Genomic DNA, 21022 nt, shown 5'->3' with positions numbered 1-21022 from the left:
ACCAGCCAAGAATGATACATCTAGCAAAATTGTTACTCAAATATGATAGTGAAATTAGGTCATTTCCAGATAAACAAAAGTTAAGGAAATTTGTAAAAACCAAACCAAAATTACAAAAAATAGTAAAGGGAGTCCTCCGGTTAGAGAACCAACACTATCAGAGAACCCAAGAGTGGAACACAGGACAGATCAACCAATTATCAACTGAGATAGGGAAGTCACAAAAACATGTCAAAGCTAAAAGGCTGAAAAGGGGGGAGACAGAGACTTCAATATGTAAATGACAACTTCAGGACGAAAAAGAAGGAATAAATAGTGTAGTCATAGAACTTCTATATGGAGAGGAGGTTAAGGTGATATCAAGAAATAAAAGATAGGTTTAAACTTAGGAAAATAAATGTAACCACAAAGGGAGCTAACAAATGTACCCACCAAAATAAAAAAGAAGAAAAACATAAAGACTCGGCAAACACAAAATCAACAATAATGAAAAGAAAAATACGTAAAGAAAAACGACTCGGCACAGAAAGTTAAGTGGAACAAAGAAACTGTCAACATTACCAAAAAAAAAAAAATCAAAATGACAACAGTAAACTCATGTTGCTGTTATTAGGTGCCGTTGAGTTGGTTCGGACTCAGAGCGACTCTGTGTCCAACAAAACGAAACACTGCCTAGTCCTCCTCCATCCTCACAATTGTTATGCTTGACCCCATTGTGGCAGCTACTGTGTCAATCCATCTTGCTGAGGGTCTTCCTCTTTTTTTGGTGACCCTCTACTTTACCAAGCATGATGTCCTCCAGGGACTGATCCCTCCTGATAATATGTCCAAAGTATGTGAGAGGTAGTCTTGCCATTCTTGGTTTCTAAGGAGCAGTCTGGTTGTACTTCTTCCAAGACAGAATTGTTTGTTCTTTTGCCAGTCCATGGTATATTCAATATTCTTTGCCAACACCACAACTCAAAGGTGTCAATTCTTCTTTGGCCTTCCTTATTCATCGAGTTGATTCTGACTAATTGCGACCCTAAAGGGCAGAGTAGAACTGTCCCATAGGGCTTCCAAAGCTATAATCTTGCAGACTGCCACATCTTTCTGCCACAGAGTGGCTGGTGGGTTCAAATTGTCAACTTTTCAGTTAGTAGTCAAGCACTTAAACACTGTGTCGCCAAGGCTCCTCCGTAAAAATTACAGCCTGGAAAACCCTACGTGGCAGTCGTATAGTGTTGCTATGAGTTGGAATAGATTCGAGGGCCCAGAACAACAATAATTTGAAAATAGGGAGTGAAGATAAGGAAGAGAAGGGAGGAATTCTGGGATATTTTCTTTTGGGATAGCAGCTGCCCGTGATTCTTCTTTATCACCACCACCATCACATTACTTTCTAACTCCAAAGCCTAGTGAGTGGGGCTTCCATGATTCAATTCAGAGATCTTTATTGAAAGCACAGTTGACCAGTGTTTTTCATGCCTGAGAAAGCTAAAAATCCTATATTTTCAAAAGTTTTCTGGAAAAAGGTTTAGTAAGTCTATTCTCTAAGAACTAGATATAGGTCACCATATTGTAAGAAGAGACCACTGTCCAAGAGAACTGGAGTCAGAAATGCTAAAAATCAAAGTATTGGTTAGTGGACAACAAGAAAATCAAGGCTGAGAGAAACCAAAATGAACTAGCGGAGTAGCATCCAATGAACACAAAAAACCCTAGCGAGAGGATTCAACTTTAAACATATCCAGGCCCAAAGAGCAGCACGTATTGGCAAATAAAATTCTCTCTTTTCAGTTCTCTATTAGTACAAGCTATCCCTGAAAGCAGTGAGGATTTGTTAGCAACCTGGAGGTGGTAGATTAGACAAAAAAGAAAAAATCCACCACACATTTTTTGCTAGCTATAAAATAGGTTCTCCCAAATTCTGGCTTTAATTGTAGATAGGAAAGAAGTCTTATCTTTCAGTGTAGCTTGAAGTGTTGCTTAATATGATCAGCTAGATTTCAAATTGAGCCCATGTGTTAAGATTTTTAAATGTTTATAGTGTTGTCTTTTAAATAAAAGCGAACAAAATATTATGGGGCCTAACCATGTTTTTCTCCAAGGTCAGAGGAAAATTATCCTACTGGAGTAACAGAATACAAGGAAAGATATTGTTATTTATTATGTTTATGAATCATGTTTATTCAACATACCAGTTTACATATTTATACTTAAGAATGCATATACATTTTTACTTAATTAGGCTTTTACTGTAAATATGGGGTTTCAAGTTCTTTTTTACTCAACATTTCAAGAATATTATCTTTTAACAAAGATACGGAGTTAATAATTTTTAATGACTCCTTGGTATTGATGGACCATCAGTTTTTGTTTGTATGATTGGTTGTTTTTAAGCTCTTTTTGTAGTCTCTAAAATTTTTTTTTTTTTTTAATGACTTCATTCCCATATCAATGATTTTGATTAATTTTTTGGGTGTATACCCAAGAATACGTCTTCTATTTTTTTTTTTTTTATACCCAAGAATACGTCTTCTAAGAAACACCCCTAGTGGTACTTATGCTTGTGGTCTTCAAACACAAGTTGAGGAAACATTAGGCTAATTTTACCAAAGCATTTACAGAATTAATGTCCAATGTGAAGCAACATTTTTATTTCATACTGAATAGCTACCTAGTCTCTTTTTTTTCCTCTTGTTTGCCTCTGTTTTAATATGAGCTAGAGAAAAAAGGCCTGGTGATCTACTTCCAAAAATCAGCCAACTTAAACCCTGTGGATAATAATGGTCGATCCTTAACTTATTATGGAGATGGTGCTGGACCCAGCAGCATTTCATTCTGTTGTGCGAGGGGTTTCCATAAGTCGTGGGCTGACTTGATGGCAGAAAACAATAACTGCAAAATAAATGGGAAAAAAATAAATGAGCTTTGAAGATCAAAAGAGATGGGTCAATCCTACTTTTTTCCCTTACTACTTATGTGTTCATAGGCAAGATATTTAACTTCTTGCTACCTAAATTTTCTCACTTTTAGATTGGATAATATAAAACAAACATTATGAGGATAAAGGGTTTTCAGGTATACAAAGCACATACTGTTCAAGAAAGTTTATTTTCCTTCTTGTACCTTTTCTCTTCACCCTCCTCGCTCTCCATTGCCTTCTTATCACCCAGTGGATGAATTTAGTCTTTTCTTTTCTATGAAAAGGCATACTTAAATATCTTTAAATTAAAATCCCAAATTGGTTTTGTAGTTTTATTTATCTCTATTAGCACTGAAAATGGAAAAACATATAATTTTATGTCCTTGCATTTCATTTTAACAACTTTTTTTTCGGTGGCCACATGAACTAATTCATAAAAATTATTGCAGATTCTGAAAAATATACCAGTAAAGGGACTATTTGTGGTGGCGCAGCAGTTAAGAACTACAGCTGCTAACAAAAAGGTCAGCAGTTTGAAACCACCAGCTGCTCCTTGGAAACCCTGTGGGGCAGTTCTCTGTCCTATAGGATCACTATGAGTCACAGTTGACTTGGCAGCAGCTAGTTTGTTTTGTTTTGTTTGTTTTTAAAGAGAATACTAAGGGATTGTACTCTGACTAACACTAATGCATGCATCTAATATAGCCCTAGCTAAACAGGAAATTCAATATAATTTCACATTCGTTAACCATATAAAGCCAGATGCTCACTATCACTCCTGCAGAGAAATGCCCAAAATTCAAAATGACTGGAAAAACAGGATGTTTGATTAATGACTTCTTTTAATGGATTAAAACAGTTTTCAGTTGTTTCAGTCTTTGTTGCTGAAAATATATTAGTGCATTTTTCTACTTAGTAAATATAACATGATCAATATAATTTGATTTTTGTGAGTAAAATCTTCTCTTGTGCAATCATAATTCTGAATTTAATTCGTACTGGGTTTTGTTGAATACGAAGGAAATTGGGAGTGTGACCTATTGTCAGAAAAAGAAAAAAAACTGAAAATTATTTTTTCTTTAGGAAAATATTTTTTATTTCTTTAAAGATACTTAATTTAGAGTTCATTTCAGCTAGATTGTATTTACCTAAAATTTCTTTAAATATTGCTACTTTTGCTTATGTTTTAATAACAGTATTTATATGCCCTGACATATCGTGTCTGTTGATAAGAAAGAAAGAAAAAGAACAAAAACAAAGTACTCTTTTATCAACTTTTCATTAGAGTTGTAAGTCACATGTGCACATATTCACAGTAGAAAATATAGTGCAATATCTGTGACTGTGCGTAAGGAGCATCTTCCAGTGAGATAAATTAGCATTAATTTCAGCTTCTAAAATGGCGTTTCCTCTAACATGTAGCACTGTAGAGTTTCACATGAAACCTATCGTTTCGCATGTTGGGCAGTAGCGCATTTCCAGCCTTTGTGCTGTAAAGACTAAATAAATCTATTGCTATATTTGGAATCACAGCTGTTTATTTTTTTTCACAGATGTTTCCATTACAGAGATGAGCTTTTAAGACCAGATGGACATGGCAAAATGTTTATCTTTTACAGAAAAAATTAAAAAATATGTATTTTTAAAAATGTTTACTTCCTTTAGGACCAATCCGTGTTTGTGCTTTTCACACTAGGTTTAGATAAGATATAAGGGTAAAAATCAAGAGGTCGTGTTAGAGATGAGAGTGCCTTAGGTTTGTAGGTCGATGTTGCTCCCTATCTGTGTCTCTTAAAAGAGCTCAATACTGATTACACCCACAGAGAACTGAAGAATTGCTTCTTTACCCCTGATATTAATTTGTCTCATTTACATATAACCATGAGGTCCTTCCATGTAAAAATGTTAAGTATGGTCAAATGAAAAGTAGATAAGGAGCTTGTCACATAAGCTCTATCTTTCCACCTTAGATATTATTTTGCTTCCTGAAATCTGTTTGAAGTACTTAAGAGCATAAACTTGGGAACGAGACAGACCTGGCATCCTTAACTTAGCTGCTCTCTGACTACACAAATGGCAGTCAGTTACTTAACTTTTCTGTCCTTCAATTTCATCTCATCTACTCAATAAGGCTATAATGGTACCTTCTTCAACGAGGTGTCCTGAGGAATAAATTGCAGGTGAATTTAAAGCACTTTGCACAATGTTTACTATATAAAAGTTGTTACCATCAAGTTGATTCTGACTCATAGCGGCCTTGTAAGACAGAGTAGAACTGCTCCATAGGGTTTCCAAGGAGGGGCTGACGGATTTGAACTGGCGCCCTTGCGGTTAGCAGCTGTGCTCTTAACCACTGAGCCACCAGGCTCCCCGTTTAGCATACAGTAACACTAAAATAGCTATTACTAACGTTATTACTGGTTTTTTAATCATGAAACAACTCTTGCACGTATTAAACACTAAAAAAAGCTATGTACAAAAAGCGAGGTTTTCTCCTAGTCTAGGCTAATAATTCCATCTCAAAAGGTAATCATCATCAAAAAGTCATATGTATAAGTACAAAAAAGTTACTGTATTTATTTTCATGCAAATAAGAGAGTATTATCCACATTTTCAGTGTCCTGTTGTTTTTGTTTGTTTTTTAATTTAGTTGAAAAGGTATCTTAAAGATTTTGTCCCATAAAAAATGTACAGCCTTTTAGAGAATAGCTTCACCTTCAATAATTTAATCAACTCACTATGAAAAAATATCCATATAATTTACTTTCTATGTGTGCTATTACAAACAAGCCTAAAAGAACCTAAATTTATGAACATCTTTATATGTAATTGATAGTAAATGTGTGAAATAAATTTCTCCTAGATAACTTACTGCATGAAAGAATGTGTACATTTTTAATATAATTAATAATTCCAGATCATTAATGCAATAGTGCTTATTTCTGCATGCTCTGATACTAGCAAAATTTCAATTCTGATATATAAAATATGAATCTCTTTGATATTTTAACTTTATGAGCAAGGCTTAACATCTTTAATTTATAATCCATTTGTTTGGTGAGGATTATTTATCCATATCCTTTGCTAATTTGTCCGTTGGCTTGTTGACCTTCTCTTTTCCTCATTGATTTTAATCAACCTTTAAATGACAAGCCGTATAACCCATTTTCCATTACACGTGTTGCAACTATTTCTTCCCAATCCGCAACATGCTTAGGCTTTTGGAGACTTCATGTTTACATAGTCAATGTTTTTATATTTTCTTCTATTGCTTTTGGGTTTTTGATTTGCTTTGAAATATATTTTAAATTATCTATTTATTTTATTCTATTGTATATTTTCTCCCTGTGTTTATAACTTTGATCATCCTGAAACCTATTTTGGTTTAAAGAGAGAAACAGGGCTTAGCCTTCTGTCTGTCTGTTTATCATCATTATCTATCTATCCATCATCTATCTATCTATCTATCTGTCATCTATCTATCTATCTATCTATCTATCTATCTATCTATCTATCTATCTATCTATCTATCTATCTATCTACCTATCGACCTATCTATCGACCTATCTATCTATCATCTATCTATCTATCTATCTATCTATCTATCTATCTATCTATCTATCTATCTATCTATCTATCTATCTATCTACCTATCATCATCTAGCATCTATTTTCCACAGTAGTCAATTCTCCCACACCATTTATGGATAAATTCATTTTTCACCTCAGAGTTTATAATATCACTTTTATTCTATATAATAAATCTCTTTCTCTCTCTTCACACACACACACACACACACATATATATAAAACAAAAAGATCCAGCTAATTAACTTTTCTGTCCTTCAATTTCATCTCATCTATTCAAAAAAAAAAAAATTTTTTTTTTTTTTTTTTTTTTATTCAATAAGGCTATAATGGTACCTTCTTCAAAGAGTTGTCTTGAGAAATAAATTACAGGTGAATTTAAAGCACTTTGTACAATGTTTACTACATAAAATTTGTTGCCATCAAGTTGATTTTGACTCATAACAACCCTATAGGACAGAGTAGAGCTGTACCACAGGGTTTCCAAGGAGTGGCTGGTGGATTTGAACTGCCAACCATTTGGCCAGCAACTGAATGTTTAACGACTACCCTACCAGGGCTCTCTCTCTATATATATATTATATTTATTTATATATAATATATATATTGTATTTATTTATATATATATGAAAGAGAGATTATATTATATACATTCTTTTCTTGTATTCTTTATTCTATTGCACTGGCATTTCTATTGCTATGCCATGTATTAAATTGTCTTACAAATTTTATCAATTTTACTACATAGACTACAAGATTTACTATGCTGTTGTTGTGTTGTTAGGTGTGTTGAGTCAGTTGCAACTACTCATAGCAACCCTACATACAACATAAGGAAACACTGCCTGGTCCTGCACCATTCTCACAATTGTTGCTATGTTTGAGCCCATCATTGATTTACTAGAACATTAAGTATATTTTGTTATCTAGCTATATCAGTACCTTAATAATTTTTTTTTTAACCTTCATCAAGTAATTTATCTCAGCTATGCCTCGGTTTTTCCTTATATGGAAAATGATACAATAATAATAATAATAAAATATTCTCAGGAATCTTGTGTTGATTAATACAATGAATATAAAGGGCCACTAAATTTAAATATTCATTTAAAAAATAAATTGGTACTTATCTTGATTTTACTATTAAATGATACTTATTAAAATCTACCTTTCTGCCATAAAATTAAGTAATATATTTCCCTAGAATCAAGGACAGCAATCAAATTCATGGTTTAACCATTGGTAGATTCAGTACATGACTCTAAGGGCCCTAATAAGCTTGTTGAGTCGTACAGATTGCCTAGTGTGCCTGGGGCTTGTCCAATAAGCAGTGAAGCTAATTAGGAAGAATCATGTTCAATTTAGATTCTGATTGAGATTTTGACCAAACCGTTTTCTGTACTATAAACAGAAATTCAGAGTCAATAAACCCAATATTCAGTTCCCCCATGAAATATTTACACCTGAAATTTAGAATAATCACCAGCAAAATTTTATAGGTAGATTGGATTAGTGACCCCAGGTCTTTGTCTCCTCCATAAAAGAATTATTCATGATACCTCTTGCCACTTGACTCTACAGCATTGTCCATTTTGTTTAGACTAGTGGAACTGTTCTTCCTAGCACTACTGATACTTGATGTTTCCACATGATTATTCTGCCTGTGGCCACTAGCCAAGCATGGCCAAACCAAGCCGAGCCCAGCCATAAGCAACTAAACTCTAAATGTCCTTCATAACTGTAGCAGTGAAAATACCTGTTAGTTATGTAAGATACTGAAATTTAAGGGTCCTTGTAACAGCATTATTTCAACTACAGCTAGCTAAATTCAACTATTCTAAGTTAAATATAGTCAACAAAAAGTTTGTTCAAGAGAGGTTATGTTTCGAGGCATTCATTTTCATCCTGGGATTATGTTGCATCTTGAAATATTTCACAAATTTGAGGAGTAACTAACCATAGTTTATAAACTAACTGCTGAGAAAATACTCCTTTACATTATTACCTTCTGAGAAGATGAGTTACATACAAACATTTACAAAGGTTAGTGAGAGATGAAATAAAAATTCAAAACAGAGGTTGGTGCTGTTGCTAGGTGCCTCGAGTCAGTTCTGACTCATAGTGACTCCACGTAGAGCAGAAAAAAACACTTCCTGGTCCTGCACCATCCTCACAGTCATTGCTACGTTTGAGCCCATTGTTGCAGTCACTGTGTCAATCTATCTCATTAAGGATCTTTCTCTTTTTCACAAACCCGCTGCTTTACCAAGCATGATGTCCTTCTCCAGGGACTGGTCTCTCCTGATAACATGTCCAAAGAATGTGAGGGAAATTCTCACCTTTCTTTCCTCTAAAGAGCATTCTGCCTTCTTCCAACACAGATTTGTTCGTTCTTCTCGCAGTCCATGGTATATTCAGTATTTTTATCCAACAACATAATTCAAAAACATCAATTCTTCTTCAGGCTTCCTTATTCATTGCCCAGCTTTTGCATGCATATGAGGTGACTGAAAATACCATGGCTTGGGTCATCGCATTGATTGTGGATCCAAGTAAAATGAAATCCTTGACAACTTCAATATATTCTCTGTTTATCACAATGTTGCTTATTGGTCCTGTCGTGAGAATTTTTGTTTTCTTTATGTTAAGGTAAAATCTGTACTGAAAGCTGTAGTCTTTGACTTATCAGTAAGTGGTTCAAGTCTACTGCACTTTCAGCAAGCAAGGTTGTGTCATCTGCATGTCACAGGTTGTTAATGAGTCTTTCTCCAATCCCGATGCCGCTATGAAAAAGCTCAATATCATGAGTTAGAACAAGGCCGGGGTAAACTGCAGAACAGACCATTAATTGCTCATATGCAAGGTCAAGTTGAAGCTGAAGATAATTAAAAGAAGTTCACAAGAGCCAAAGTACAACCTTGAGTATACCCCTCCTGAATTTAGAAACCATCTCAAGAATAGATTTCACACATTAACACTAATGACTGAAGACCATAAGAGTAGTGGGATGACATCGACGACATCATTCATAAAGAAAGCAAAAGGTCATTGAAAAGACAGAAGAGAAAAAAAAAAAAGAGAGCTAAATGGATGCCAGAAGAGACTCTGAAACCTGCTCTTGAACACATAATAGCTAAAGTGAAAGGAAGAAATGAAAACATGGGTAAATAGTTAAAAATAGATACAAAGGCATTTGCCATAACATTTCAGAGCCTTACCTTTTTTTCTTACTTTTGAATTGCCGTATAATCTGTATACAAATTACCAGCATTCCTAGCCTCTGAGTTGATTTTGAGTAGAACTGCCACATAGAGTTTCTTAGGGTGTAATCTTTACACAAGGAGATCACCAGGTCTTTTCTCTGGTGGAGCAGCTGGTGGGTTTGAAATGCAAATCTTTCGGTTAGCCATTGTACTACCAGGACTACTGATGCTACATAGATGGATGTTTACTTTTTCTCTTCCTTGCTTGAGGAAGAAATGAGATAGTATTATCACATTAGCGTCTTTACATATTTTTTAAACTAACTATGATTTAAAAAAAGTATTTTCGATACTTTTTCAAAAAGTCACTTTACTGACATCTAGGTCAGGGAAAATAATATATTTAACAGGCTTTCTTTCTGTGTGTGTGTGTATATATATATATATGTGTGTGTGTGTGTGTGTGTGTAAAATAACCAAAAACCCAGTGATGCACGTCGAGTCAATTCCGACTCATAGCGACCCTGTAGGACAGAGTAGAGCTGCCCCACAGAGTTTCCAAGGAGCACCTGGCAGATTCGAACTGCCGACCTTTTGGTTAGCAGCTGTAGCACTTAACCACTAGGCCACCAGGGTTTCCGTTATATATATATCATTAAAGTGCCTAAACATACAGTCTGATTTTTTTTTTAGTAAACATGAGAACAATGATGAAAATAAAAATAGAGGAAAAAATCTTTTAAGCTATTTGAACTTTTAACTCATAATGAGATGATATGCCTTTTTTCAGTTTCATATTTCATGATTATATCATGGTTCTTTGCATATGTTTTAAATATCCCTGCTAAAAAATCAAGTTCAAAATAAAAGTAGAAAAATGTCTAATTTCTGCCCTAAATTATTGACTTCTCATTAGGTTGTCACTTTGACTAAAGAAACTCAGTTCAAGTCTATTTCTCTCAATAATGGTTATTATAAAGTCGATATAATTTATTTCAGGTAACTGAAGGTAAGTTAAAATGATTTTGTCATCACCCTAATTACATGAATTTTTTTTTCCCCTTTTGGCCAAAATTCTGTTCACGTATATCTTGTGGTATAAACTTGTAGTGGATTATTAAAAAAAAAAGTATATATATGTATATATACACTTCTCAAATAAATGATAGATAAATACATAAATTAATTATTCAAATGTTAATTCTAAATAATTAATATATGAACTAATATATCATGGACTAGAAAAAACTGGAGCCCTCATGGCACAGTGGTTAAGAGCTCAGCTGCTAACCAAAAGTCGGCATTTCAAATCCACCAGCCTCTCCTTGGAAACCATATAGGGCAGCTCTACTCAGTCCTACAGAGTCCCTATGAGTTGGAATCAACTCACCAGTAATGGGTTTGGTTTTGATTAGGAATAAACTCATATAAAAAGACCTATTAAAGTTGCTTAAATGTACTGAAACAATTCAATAACGCTAAGAACAATAGACTATTCTAACCTTTCCACCATGCTAGTTTAAATCAAATCACAATAATTTTTTTTTAAATAAAATTTATAGTATTTCCATATGAAAAATGATCAGAAACAAAATGTGTTAGTTTGGAGAAAATACTTTAACATACATGGGAAGAAGAAATTTTGTTGCTATCATTCCAAAATATAACTTCTCTGATCAATTTACTACTTTTGCTTCTGTGAAACATTTAAATAATTGGAGATCATATTTCTTTCTCAAACTGCCTGTCTGCTGAGTCTGATAAAATCTGAAAATTACATACCTTTCTGGTACCTCAGAATTTATCTTTTTGAATGTTTTGATATCTGTACTGCCTTTTGGTGCACTGAGAGATGAAATATCGAATGAAATGTTTTAAAAATGGAAATAATCTAGGTGGTGACTAAAAGAAGTGATTTTAATCCCAGCTGGTATACCTGAGCACTTTTGTCTTCTACAAGATAACCTAACCACAATGACCTGCACATTTATGGCAGAAAGAGAACTGGGAAGATTCCCTCTTTCTCATCATCGTATGGAATATTAATCTGCTATGTCACAGGCTCCCTAGGTAGTTTGCTTAAGCAGTCTCCTGGAGGTAAATGATCTCGTACCTAGGGTTTCTGTCAAGCCAGTAGCTCTTAGAAAGGAACATGTTTACTACTCAAATACAGTGACTTAAAGCCTATGGATTTGATAGCACATTGATTCACAGAATATTTGGCTATTGTGAAGTGTGGCAACTTAAACAAGATAATTAAGTCTACACATTGCATTCCTTGAAGGCCTTTGGTTCAGGCTTCACACCATCCCAGTGGGCCTAATAGAAATCAAACTCTCTCAAAATAAATTCACTTAACTAGCAAGGAAGAAGCACACCAAGAACAAGTATTCTATCAGTATGGAATTATTTTTTATTATTTCTTATGATCTAATTTGGCGAGTGAGGAGCCCTGGTGTCAAAATGGTTAAGCACTCACCTGCTAACCGAAAAGTTGGCATTTCAAACCCGCCAGCTGCTCCAAGGGAGAAAGGCATGGCAGCCTGACTCTGCAATGATTACAGCCTTGGAAACCCTATGGGGGAGTTCTACTCTGTGCAATCCGGTCGCTATGGGTAGGAATCAGCTTGATAGCATTGAGTTTTAATTTGGTGATTGAACAATTTTAATAATACATTTCTTTATTAAAATTGGATGTTTGAACCAATTATAAAATGAGTTGGTGTATGTTTAATATGCATATAAACAGCTTTTTTGTTCTACAAGGTGATCAAATATTAAAATATATTGAAAAAGTTATTTCTTGAGAAAAATTCCTCCCTTTCCAGCAATAAAAAGTGTGCAAACAAATTAAGGCACATATAACAAGACTAACATTCTTAGTGACCCCACATGAAGGGCTTAGAGTTTTCTTTTTATCTTTATAAAGTAGGTGGACTTTATTCATCTATGTGTAATCTATAAAATTCAAATAAATGTATCAAATAAATCATGCAAATAATTAAATGAAAAATAGCCCACTTTTATATGGAGAAATCATACAGTCTTAAAATAAATTTTTGAAAGTTTTAATATATCCGTAAATAAAGTCCATATGCATCCCTGTAGAATAGATGTAACAATGGGAAGTTCACTATCAAATAAAGTATCCCGTTTTGTGCAGTGCTGTATTAAATAAAAATGCACTTGTATGGAGCTAAAATCAGGCTCAGAAAAATTCTGCTTGTTAATCCTAATTTTAATCAATTGAAACAGAGTAAATCTGGTTCTCATTCAACAATGCAACCCTTTACTCTTGTAAAGTAATACCATTTATCTTAAATTAAGGATTACATCTATTTCAAGGCCAAAGTATCAAGTTCTGAAAATTTAGAGACAATAAACCAGTAAGATTAGAATACTCAAATAGCTAAGACAGATCCTTTATTTATAATAAACCCAAGCGTTTCGCCAGTCATATATATCACTAGATATACAACTGTAGGAGCAAAGAAAAAAAAAAATAAACACCAGTAGAGAACATCAAACAACATAGTATTTTAACAGAGATTTCAATGTGAAATAGATCTAAGTGGAGATTCTCTTGTTATACCAAGGGTGAATGGCTTAAGGGGAAACTTACTGCCCTTCTGACTCAACTCTTGTGGCAACTCAGATTCATCCCAGGAGAGATTTTAAAGCTCTAAGGGACATAATTTGAAAGAGTTACACAATATGGATTTTGATGCAAGAACTCTTCCTACATTGTTTTGTTGTGTGCACTGGTCATTGCTTTGGAAAAAGAAGAGTTATCGTTTTCAGATCATTTTAAGTTCTGCACCTATCTACCTAAGTGCAGTGGCATATGTCCAGATATTGTAATTCCATAATCATTAACAAGAAAAAACACTATAAATTAAAAACAAAACATTCTAATCCTTTCAGTAAATGTAACCAGAGAAGAAGTGAATCTGGGTAGTATTAAGAAAACATTCATGTTCTCTTATGGTTGGTTATCTAATTGTAGAAGGAGATGGTTTTTTCCCATTATTAATGCGATAGGACAGATTCTATGTGTTGATAGCACAGTAATATCACCCAATGATGAATTTGAAATTGATCAGCCACTAGTATTATACAAAAGTCTATAGTAAAAAAAAAGTAGAGCCCTCTTCATAGGTGTATCTTCTCCATGCTTTCCCTAAACTCCACTGAGATAAAGGGAGTTCTATTTAAAGCAACTGCAATATCTTGACGTGTATTTGCTTTAATTAGGTCGTTTGAATCTATGATTTTTGCTGCAGAAGTATGAGATAAGATAAAACAGACCTTGAAATACTTTAAAATAGAACCATTAAGATGTCATATTACTCCCTTCTTAGAGATATTCCTTTCTTGGAAATACTCCCACAAATTCCTTAGGAAGTTTGGATCCAGACATCTTCATGGCACCACATGAAAAATATGCATTCATATACAATGCTTAATTGCACTCATTCGTTCATTTAGAAAATATTGATTGAGTACTTATAATACTTGGTACTGTGATTATAACAATGGATATTATCTTTTTTTTTATTGGATTAAAGTATAGATATTGGATGCATAGGTGAAAGAAATCTAAACTTCCAAGGTCTCAATTTTACACAATTGACTATTCTTGTTGCGTTCATCTGACGATCCATGGTTTCTTCCACTGTTTCCTGGAAGGTTTTTATTTCAATCTCCTTGTCTGTATTTCCAGCAAAATTCTGCCTTAATCCTTGGTAGGTTATATCCATACATAATCTTTCCAGGTCTGTTATCATAAATCTTTTTCTCTTCTCCTGCAATAATATACCCCTACCTACCTTAAACTAAGGAGCCCTGGTGGTGCAGTGGTTGAAATGATGGACTGCTAACCGAAAGGTAGGTAGTTCGAAGCCACAACTGGCTCTGCAGGAGAAAGACGTGGTAGTCTGCTTTTGTACAGACTTACTGCTTTGGAAGCCCTATGGGGCCACTATGAGTCAGAATCAACTCAGTGTCAGTGGGTTTGGTTTTGGTTTGGTATCTTATATCAGTATGTTGTGTGAATGTGTCCAGTGACCAAAAGTGTCCCAGACTGGAAGATAAATAATGTGGTCACTTGATCAATAACAAACTGAATCTCCTCCATAGTCTTGATTTTAGCCATCCCATTCTTTGACAAATCACACATAATTTCCCACCTCGTTCCACATAGAATCTTAACTTCTACAAAGGTTTGACCGCTTTTGAACTTACTGTGATCCTATTTCCTTTAGCTTTCTTTAAACAATCAAATAGCCTCATTCCTTTCTTTAACAAAATTAAAGTCAAGGTTAATAATTACAACTATATGCATGGATACACCCTCAACTTCCTTAGCTAGTCTTACTCATTATACTTGGTTAGGTAAAATAAACGCTAATGTATATCCAGCATTCTAAATGTCACAGATCTGAAAACCCAATGAAGCAATCCTATTCTGCACACATAGAGTTGTCATCAGTTGGAATCAACTCGAAGGCAACTAACAACAACCTATTTCTTGCCTCCACCCATGCAGCTGAGCATTGCTGAAGAAAAGCGTGCAGCTTTGATGTCAGATTTTCCTTTGAAATTCATGATAATTAATCCTAAAAAGACCTTAGCTTTTGCTCAATATTCCTACTACATTCTGGCAGTCCAGTCATTCTTGCACTATCGTAGATGAGTAATTCATGTTTTTTTCTCTCTGTTCTACCACACCATTCCCCTCCTCACTCTCAGCTTGCTATATCCCCAAGAAAATTGATGCAAAACAGAAGATTCATAAGCTCTCACCTCCACATGTATCCATATCATTTTATCTGTCCCTTATGTATTTGCTTTTTTCCTAATACTTGGCAAACTTTTTTTATACTTTTCTTCCTGGTTATGACAAAAATGGGAAAAAATGCTCAGAGAAATTGATGTGGATAGAATAGGCCTAAAGGATAGTACAGTGGAAATATTCAAGTTGTAGACCTGGCTAAAGGGTGAGAAGGGCATTTGGGGGAAGAGGCTGCTGTAGGGGATGTTGTTACTCTGTTCACTGAATGATAACAACAGGAACAGAGACATGATGGGTTATTTAGAACATTATTTTTGAGAACTGTTAGCACTGAGACTAAAATCCAGAGGATTTGTGTCACTCCACGTAGTTACATAATTTGTAGGTGATTGCAAAAATAATATGATAGTAATAATAACGCTCACTTCAGAGACTTACAATAAAAAAAAGAAAAGAAAAAGAAAATTCCAACTGTCAAAGCTTCTGGAAGATTATAAGTGCTATAAAAAATACCAACTTTCTCTGTTAGCACCTCCCAGTTCCTTCCTTTTTGGTATTTATGGCATTTGGATATTTAGAATGTAAAAGAAACAGTGAGACTAATCCAGCTTATTTAAGAGTAAAAATGAGTGGTTAAGAGCTCACTGCTAACAAAAAAGTTATCGTTTGAATACATGAGCCACTCTTTGGAAACCCTATGCAGCAGTTCTACTCTGTCTTGTAGGGTCACTATCATTTGGAACCAACTCAACTGTAAAGGTTTTGTTTCTTTCTTTCTTTTTTTTTAAAGAGTAAATAAGCCAGATTAGTCTCACTGTTTCTTTTACATTCTGAATATCCGAATGCCATAAAAAATAGCTACCAAAAAGGAACTGGGAAGTGGTAACAGAGAAACTTAGTATTTTTTATAGCACTTATAATCTCCCAGAAGCTGTTATAGTTGAAATTTTCTTTTTTATATATAAGAAGAAAAAAAAAAATTTAGAAATCCCAAGCAGATTCATTCTGAGAAGGCTTTTTTTTGTTTTGTTTTTGTTAAAATCCTCTTTATAAGAATTCTTTAACTGTATCAAAGGCACTTACTTATTTAGGAATTCAACAAAAGAGTCTAGAGGTAGTTGACAGATCAAGATACATGATGGTGAAAATGCACCATTACACAAAAGGAAGTGCAGCTAAATTTGTGAGTGAATGACCTAGAAGACAAATTCTCATGGTAATTTTCCCATTATACGTAGAATAGAGCTGCAGCATGCCAGTAGTTTTGTATAGCACTGAAAAATTACATCCATTCACATTCATCACATTACTTTCAGTCTGACATATATTTGCCTCTAATTGCTTCTTGAACGCTAAAATTGCAATGAATTCTACTAAATGGACAGATCATAATAAAAATTTCATATTAGTTGAAATTCATCTCTGTAGCTCTCCCACTTTCCATATTTGCCCCCCTCTTTTCCCAAAAAGACAAGTGTTCACTGATTTCAGAACCTTCCTGACTTCAAGTCTCCCCGCTCTATACTCCAAAATTGTTTCTCATTTGAATGATCTCCTATCATACACTTCAGAAAACTGAATACTCCAATGTCCCCTGCTTTCAGTACCTAGACTACTTTTGGTGTTCTACTACACATTCCAAAGTTGTTTCTTGATAATCTCCCATGTTGCCATTAAGAAAATTCTCTAACCTTCCTAGGGTTAGTTATCTCAAAAGAATTACTAATTTGTGGGCTGATATTTTATTGTAAAACAGAATACCAACATCCAATCTCTTTACATACTTATCCCCCTCTGTCTTATATATAATCTCTTCTTCTTTATTGGCACCAATTTTCCTCATTCTATAAATATGATCAATTCTTTCTCCTTAAATTTGCCTTTCAAGACTGTTACCTTTTTAATTAATTATTTATCCATTTCTTTTTCTTCTTTTCATTCTCATCAGAATTGTTAGTACATTCTCTCTCTTTCTTCTATCGTTTACATCTCAAGACCAGGTCATGTAGGTTTTGGCTGAATCACTTCTCAGAAACTTCTCTCAACTCAACAATCTTTGTAGATTTTCAAGGCTGATTAATACTTCCCTATCTTTAATATGGAAACCCTGGTGGCGTAGTGGTTAAATGCTACAGCTGCTAACTAAAAAGTCAGCAGTTCAAATCAACCAGGTGCTCCTTGGAAACTCTATGGGGCAGTTCTACTCTATCCTATAGGGTAGCTATGAGTCAGAATCAATTCGATGGCAATGGGTTTTTTTGTTTGTTTTGTTTTGGTATCTTTAATATATTTAACTAGCCCATACGTATCCCTGTCATAGCTATTTGAAAAGAAATCCAGTATTGCTTGGAAATACACATGTCTATTTTTTTATTATAGAGTAATATGGCTGTTCTCCAAAACAGTTTCTTGCATCCAAGAATGGAAAAATTTTAGCCAATTCATTACACTCCATGATCTTGTAAACTAACTTTCATGTCAGAAACTTTATCTGATTAGTAAATATATCTTACCAGGTTCATGAATCTGAGAATGGCAGTATAATATGTTGCTCAAATCACAGATTCTGGGCCAGGTTGCTTGCACTGAGTTCACCACTTTCTAGCTGCATGACCTTAGACAAGTTACGTAAACCCTCTGTGCCTCAGTCTTCTAATCTGTAAAATAAAGATATTAATAGGGTTGTTGGGAGGAGTACATGAGATAAAACAGATACAGCACTAAAGACAGTGACTGGCTCACTGCAAATGCTTAAAAGTTTTATCTATTAATTGTTAGAGTTTTAAGTCAAAATCCTGAGAGTGATGTCACCCCACCCTACTATAGCTCTCTAATGTCTGAGATCGAGACTAGAAATAATTACCTAAGTAACCAATTTGAGCACATCGTCATTCACTGTTAGTCAATACTCATATAAGGAATGGTTGTACTGAAACCTTGGAAAGAGTGGAGGAAGACCTTTCCTCTAGAATAATAAGAAATTATCATTAGTGAACAAGAAATAGACCGAAAAGTTCGTATTATTTGTAATGGCAAGAAATATTTCTTTTCAGATGCTGTAAGAGAGAGACAGTTCCAATTCAGAATGGAATCACCTCACTGTTGCTTTCTTCAATCTATTGTTCAAACGTTCTCCTTTTCACATTTCCCTGAGGAAGAAGTGGGCATTGAGACCAAAGCTCATTCTTATCTTCTTCCTTGGCAACAGAACTAGGCTAGAGAAAAAGTACTAGCATTCTGTGGCTTTCTGAGTCAGCAAAATTTATAAGACATGGTGAGGGTCTGAGGGGGCTGAACTTTTGTTATTTCCTCTTGTGAAACTTGAGAGTCAAGTGAGTTTGGGAAAGAATGAACATCCATGTAGGATAATCTTCAAAGGTCTAGAGCGAATCATATGAAAAATACGTACACAGTATTCGACAGAATCTTTTTTCTTTTCTTTATAAAATAAATTATTTGGCTGTCCTTACTTCACTAAGCTTAAGCTATTTGACTTATTGAACAGAAGAGGAGAAGCCACTTGAAAATACAATGAGGAATAATTAGAGTATCTTGTCAATGAGTTCCTAACTGACAGAAAGGAGAGATAACTCTTCTAAATCGAGAAAGAAGGCAGGCAAAAGAGAAGAAAGAGGGATGTAAAAGAGGTTAGACTCAAATTGCTTTGCTCTTGTTCTTGAGCTTGAACCAAAAGAAGGTAAGTATAAACTGAAAAAAAGCTTATGTAGGATGCAGACTGGAATCATAAGACATGGATGTTTGTATTATGCTACCCATTTTCATCTTTGGTGAGAGATTGTCCCTAAGCCAGAAAGCAATGACTTAGCAGCAGCATGTTAACAAGTATAGCAATACATTTTTTGACAAGAAGGCCAGAATTTCTACTGCAGCTTTCATGTCTCTTGGAAAGAATCCAAAGATTCCCGCATGCTCCTCCCATTGGAAGCCAGAAGGCCTGCCATGTGGGCCTGCAAATGGCAACAGATTTACCAGAATCTGAACGAGGAAGCAGCCAAGGCTCAGAAAGAACCAAGATAGTGCTGAGTCACTTGCAGGTAAACCCAAGAACTTTGACAACACTCAGAGCATAGGCTGCTCCATTAATTAAGAAATACCTGTGCGATGCTCTTTGGCCAAAGTGTGAGGGACGTCTGCTTGGAGACGAGTATAAGACTCAAGAAAAGGATAAGCATGTAAACTCACTGCTCCTCTCTAACTACCATCAGGATACTTCATCTATTCTCCAAACTCAGAAAACATTTGAAGAATCAATTTGTAAGAGAGAAACAACCCTGATACACCATTAAAACTATTTAATTATTAATTTAAATTATAATTTTATTATAATAATAGCTTCATAATACAGATTTTCTATTTATAAATAAATTTAAAAATTTTAATTAATAAATATTTTAAAATAAAGATATTTTAAATTTAAATTTTAATCAATGTGTAAATAAATATGAATACAGTAATAACAAAATTTAAATAATAGTAAATAAAAATATTTAATAAGTATCTCAAAAGTGACTGCACTCACTTGAGGTGGAGTTGGAGAGCATGTGATATCTTTCAGAGCTTGGAGGGGTGGAAACTCTTAGCTGCCTATCCAATCAATGCTCCCTCCAATCATTTTTTTTTTTTTTAGTAGCAGAAATAATTTTGAGTAAGCCAGTTAAAATATAGATTCCTGATTCTTTTACAGCTAAAAGTAGTAACTGAAATATATGCAAAAATTGATACCTGAGTCTGCTGGGAAGGTTCTTCAGTGGGTCCTTTTCACTGCCCTTCTTCCAGTTGCCTGAAACACGGACATTACAGATGGAAATGTAGATCTTGTGACTATAAAGTTGGAACTTCATGTTGAGTATGACACAAAAAAGATAGAAGATGATTATGTACCTGAAAGACTATGGAGGTCCCATACCAGCTGTGATCTGCCTTTCTCCAGAACTAGCTCTGGATTATCTTTGTGAGAGAACAATTTAAGCCACTATCATTTGTGTTTTTTTGGTTTTCTAAGTGATACAGAATTTGGTACCTAAAACTACATTGTTGCTAAAATATGGAATTGACTTAATGGAAAATTTGGGAGGTGAATATTAAAGGCTCAGAAATATCGATTTGAAATTTCAACATGTAATACAAAATTTCACTCTCTGTATCTTGACCATCACTCTCTTATTGGCTTATTAGCTATAGCATTAATGGGGAAAGAATTGACATCTTTGTGATGGTGAATCTTTTTTATTCAATAACACAGAATATATGCCTTCATTTCTTTAGATCATCTTTTAATTCTTTAAAAAATAAAAAAAAAAGATATTCTCAACCAGAAGAACTAGATGGTGCCTGGCTACAACCAATGACTGCCCTGACAGGGAACACAACAGAGAACCTCTGAGGGAACAGGAGAGCAGTGGGATGCAGACCCCAAATTCTCATAAAAAGACCAGAGTTAATGACCTAACTGAGACTAGAAGGACCCTGGTGGTCATGGCCCCCAGGCCTTCTGTTGGCCCAGGACAG

The 21022-nt window shown here is 34.5% G+C and overlaps 1 long non-coding RNA gene across 1 annotated transcript; it reads right to left on the bottom strand.

Annotated features, from left to right (window-relative positions):
- Positions 1-2747: 2747 nt before the first annotated feature.
- LOC126077481 (uncharacterized) lies at positions 2748-20298 on the bottom strand. The gene is made up of 3 exons (XR_007517761.1): positions 20237-20298; positions 18007-18150; positions 2748-2880 (listed from the first exon to the last, which is right to left on the bottom strand). It is a non-coding gene; the product is annotated as an uncharacterized LOC126077481 (long non-coding RNA).
- Between the last annotated feature and the right edge of the window lie 724 nt (positions 20299-21022).

Source organism: Elephas maximus, chromosome 5 (assembly GCF_024166365.1).
Source record: "Elephas maximus indicus isolate mEleMax1 chromosome 5, mEleMax1 primary haplotype, whole genome shotgun sequence".
Lineage (NCBI taxonomy): Eukaryota > Metazoa > Chordata > Mammalia > Proboscidea > Elephantidae > Elephas > Elephas maximus.
The sequence above is the reverse complement of the archived record's forward strand: the minus strand, read 5'-3'. Positions and strand labels throughout refer to the sequence as shown.